This window comes from Meleagris gallopavo, chromosome 1 (genome assembly GCF_000146605.3).
Source record: "Meleagris gallopavo isolate NT-WF06-2002-E0010 breed Aviagen turkey brand Nicholas breeding stock chromosome 1, Turkey_5.1, whole genome shotgun sequence".
NCBI classification, from domain to species: domain Eukaryota; kingdom Metazoa; phylum Chordata; class Aves; order Galliformes; family Phasianidae; genus Meleagris; species Meleagris gallopavo.
Window position 1 is genome coordinate 77,367,560 of NC_015011.2, and position 4,833 is coordinate 77,372,392.

The 4,833-nt window shown below is 45.1% G+C and overlaps 1 long non-coding RNA gene across 1 annotated transcript; it reads right to left on the reverse strand.

The window, feature by feature from the left end:
• Window positions 1–3,578: 3,578 nt before the first annotated feature.
• Window positions 3,579–4,827, reverse strand: LOC109369177. The gene is made up of 2 exons (XR_002117859.1): window positions 4,472–4,827; window positions 3,579–3,985 (listed from the first exon to the last, which is right to left on the reverse strand). It is a non-coding gene; the product is annotated as an uncharacterized LOC109369177 (long non-coding RNA).
• Window positions 4,828–4,833: the final 6 nt, after the last annotated feature.

The following is a 4,833-nucleotide window of genomic DNA, read 5'->3' on the forward strand; positions in this document are numbered from 1 at the left end:
ACCGGCCGCCGGGAAGAGAGAAGGGAGGAGAAAGGGAGGGAAGGGAGGCAGGCGGCTGGCCCCTGGAGGAGGGTCTCCTCCGTGTGCCCGGCCCCAAATTCTGAGCCGGCCCTCGCCGTCGGTTGTCAGGGAGCTTTTCACCTTTGGGACGTGTGCTGTGAGTTTAGGGGTGCAAGGGTACGTGGGACAGTGCCACGGCAGTGGAACTTCTTTACGGTGAGGCTGATGGAGCATTGGAACAGCCTGCCCAGGGAGATTGTGGAGTCTCTTTCTCTGGAGATATTCAAGACCCACCTGGATGCCTACTTGTGCGACCTGGTGTAGGGAACCTGCTTTGGCAGTAGGGTTGGACTCGATGATCTTTGGAGGTCCCTTCCAACCCCTACGATTCTGTGCTTCTGTGATCTGCGGGGCTTCAACACCCACAACCCACCGTGTTCTCACCCTGTGCTCTGCCAGTTTGCTGGAGTGATGATGGGTGCTTGGAATGTGTTTTGCATAGAGCCATCCCAGGCTTTTTGGCTACTGGGATGAAAGGTGTGAAAGGCTGCAGCAAGATGTCATTCTGTTAGTTCAAGAATGCCTCATTCCATCCTACGTTATCTAAGTAGTCCGTGAAACTGCTACAAAAATCACTGTGATAATCAACCTTTTCAGCCAGATGAGAGTGATACTGTTAGGCCAAGGGTCTCTCTCTCCCTGCTTTCCCCTCTTATATTCTGTTGAAAATGTGCCTGAGAAATGTGTCAGACCCCAAGTTTTGGGATGCACTATTAAGTAAAAGGGCATTACCAGAAAGCAACGTGAAAGGTTCTTCAGGCTGAAGGCAAATTCATAGAAGACATGATTTTATAAAGCCACCCTGAGTTCTCCAGTTATGTTGACTTTGGCCACAGAGGCTGTCCGAGCAGTGGGGTTTCTTTTCAAGACTGAGTGACTTCCTGAGGGTCACTCTTCAAAGGAAGAGGAGAAATTGTAAAGCTCAGCAGAACGGCTCAGCTTACATTATGCTGTTATTTTGATCTTTGGGTATTCGTGCAATCTCTGCCAAGAGCAAACAAATACAAAAATTGTCAGTGATTTATTTTAGTCTTGAAGTGGGCTGCCATTAAGCCACCCTGCCTTCTGTCAGAGTTCTAAGAAATAGTGGCACGAAGGCAAGCCTCCCACAGGAGAGATCTACAGGAAGATGGCCACTCTAACACCAAGAGTGCCTTTCGGCCTGCGATGTTGTGCTGTGCAGACCAGAACCTGTGCAGTGCCATAGAGAGAGGCCTCAGAGAGCAGAAGGAGTCAAGGCAAAGCAAAAGCATGCCTCTGACATGCCAGGATGCTCAGAGCAGTGTGACAGGTGGTATGAAGCCAGTACTCTGAATACCAAGAGAGCACTGGCACCTACTAATAGTTTTGGGGTCATTTAGTGTTGTGTATATTTCAGATCAGTAGATCAGTAGGGAATCAGTGTACTGTCTTCTGTGTTGCACTGACCTTATGATAAATAAGTGATCTCTATAGAGTCGACACTTCCAGTGCAGAATTACAGATTTCTTCGAGTACTTACGGTGAATGGATGTATGTTTTGATATCCTACAGAGGATTACACATTTCTTTTTCTCCCTGGGGCTGCCCAGGGAGATGGTGGACTCATCATCCCTGAAGGTGTTGAAGAAACGTGTAGATGTGGCACTAAGCGACATGATTTACAGGGCATGGTGGGGATGAGTCTTTTCCAACCTTAATGATACTATAATTCTAAGTTTAAAGACAGGTCGATTCCATCATCCAACTCACTAATTAAAATAATCAATCTTAGCAGACAGATCAGATCTTTTAATTTGTTAAACCTTCCTATTGTCTGGAAAATATCCGCAGTTACATTTTGGGAATTGCTGTTCAATCACATGCTCCTCTCGTGTTAATTCCAATTGGAAGCTTATTTGCTTTTATGAGAATGGTCTTCAGTGCAATGACAAGAGCCCTACTAAAGTCCAAACGTTTCATCTATTTCTTTCAGCACTTCCTAAGTCAGTTATCTCTGCAAAGAAATAAATTAGGTTACTCTGACATTATTTGTTCTGGACAAATGTGCACTGCCTGTTTCTCATCACTTTATTGTTATTTGGTTTCTTGCCTGCTGATTACTGAACAGGTTGTTTCATTATCTTTCCAGATAACATGGAGACTGGCTGATTTATCTCTCTTCCCTCAGCCCTGTTACTAAAGTAGCCTGTTTGCCCTTTTCATGTCCACCTAGCTCTCGCTCTTGAATAACAGCATGTGTTTTGGAAGAAATAATATGTACACATAGAGACAAGATGCTGATCCAGACATATAATGGGGTAGGATTGGTGGGAGAGTTCCTATATGTGCCATAGCACACTGGCATCAGAGGACAGGGTGGCCTGAAGATGACAGCTGGGCTCAATATAATGAGTCCAAATTGCCTGGCAAACCATGACAACGAGGCAGGTCTTCGGTCAAGCCAGGAGCTCCATCACGGGTGTCACACAGCTGTAGTTGTAGGACAGGCAGTGCCCAGCACCAGAGCCATGGTGTAAGTACAGCACCCATGGGAAGGCAGAAGCCAGCTATCTCTGAGGCTTCCCTACAGCACTGCCTTCAGGGTCACTAGAGCAAAGCAGGGTAGCCCTAGGCTGCACTATCTCTGCTTTGGCACCAAGCCTGGGGTGTTAAACCTCCAGGAGAGGGCATGCTCTCAGGGTCCTTTCCTTTGGAGGTGCTGCTGGGCCACATATCTCCTCACATGACCCTTTCTCCCAACTTAGCAAAGACCAAAGGGTTGTGAGTGTCTTAGGGAGGAGGAGGTACTACAGTGAAGCAGAGGCTCACAAGAGAGTCATTGCTGGTTGGTGTGTTTTTTGTTTCTTTGTTTTGCCATAGCAAAACATAGCAAAAGTAGAAAGTCTCAGTGCTTTGGAAGAAAAAAACAAAACTAAGGAAGCAGCATTTCTCCTGGTAACCAGTGCTGCCAAACAGCCAGGATAGGGGAAAGATCTCAATTCCAAAGGAATTTCCTCAAACCTTACCATTTTGGAAAGAGAAAGATTTTAAGTATATAACCAACCAAACTGGTTGGAAACTTGAGGGTCTTAAATCACTACTTTCTGTGTATGTAGTCTCTGTTTCATAAGCTCCATAAGCAAATAGATGCTGTAGGTATTCAGCTGGCTTCTGCAGAGATAATGGATCATTTTCAGACACTGTTGTAAATGCAGTCTGAAGAAAAACAAGGAAGGGTAGACAGGCTTCTAGGACGTTTGATAGAATATCATAGAATATCGCAAGTTGGATGGAATGTTCAAAAATCTTTGAGTCCAAAGCACACTAGGAGCACAAAGACCTGCTCTCCATTCTTATATAGGTAGCTGAATGAGGAGTGTCTCTGCGAGCTTACATGAGGTATTTAGCAATTAAACTTACACGTAATTAATAATAGCTGAGAGACTTATGAGCTTTCAGAGTACATGCTACATTGATCTAATTGTGCTGTGATCACTTTCCTCTCTTTTCAATATTCCTTGTTCTTCCAGATGTTTTTAAGCCACACTAGGACAGAATTCCAGATGTGTCTTTAATTTACATTTTTGTGTTACAGATTTTCAAGTAAACAAAGAGTAACCAATCCAGTACATTGCCTTATATATATGCCTAGGATTAGAGATTTCTTTTACTATAGACTGAAGTCTGATGTTCAGCTTTAGATTGCATATGAAAATTGAATTTCAGGTGCAACCTCCTGCATAAAAAACACCCCAGGCACATTTGCAGCACCTCAACAAAGGCAATCACTGTTAGTCTTTTGCTGTCACTCTTTTTCTCCCTTTGAAACTTCCCTCTTCTTTTTCTTCTTGTGTTGCATATCAAGCAATTCCTTTCCTCAGCTCGTTCAACGTTGCCATCTGCATCTTCACAGCAGGATTGATGAAGCTGGAATTAGATCGATGAGGACTCGGCACCATCAGATCTTGGTGAAAGGGAATTTCTTTTTAATTAAGGAAGGATTTTTGACTGAAAAGCTGATAAACCCTACATCTTCTCTTTCCACACGCAACAGACTCAATATTAAGCTCACACTGTAACACAAAATGTTAATTCCAACCCTTCAAAATAATTTATGTGTCTACCTATGTGACCCAAGGAAGCAGATCACAGAATCATAAAATGTCTTAGGTTGGAAGGGACCTTAAAGATCCTCTTGTTCCAACCCCCTGCCGTGGCATATTTGTGGGGCAAGTCTATAGGAAAAGCTCTGCACTCGGTCATAAGGTAAATAAATGGGTGTTAACAGCCGGTTACTTTGTGGGAGTTGGACATTCCTTGGGTAGGGAGGTGCACGCTTCCTTGGTGGCACCGCTACTGAGATCTGTTTGTTAAAACACAACCAGCTGCCACTCCTTAATGTCACGTTTTCTTCATTTAAGAGCTTGTGTGATGTTCTGCTCTTAATTACCTCTTAATTATCTTAATTAAGATTTGAAATACATCTGGAAACTTCCAAGTCTCTCTGACAGGGGCACTGCAAGTTGTCCTGGGGTGGTGTTTGCAGTGGAGAAAGATGATAACGGCATAAATGAGTAGGATTGGGGCGAGAGAGTGAAGAGATGGCCCAGCCGCGCCCTCAGGGGCATCCCCTCGTGCCACGAGGCGCCCGTCAGGGGCTTTCCTCATGGAAAACGCAGCGCAGAGGGAGACGGCGGCATGAGGCGCGGGTGAGCCAGAACACGAAGAAGCAGGATCGGAGGTAACGAAGATGACTTTTCGGCGGAGGTCGCCAAGAGTCAAGGTGCTGCCTTAAGGGGACCCAGCGGTAGC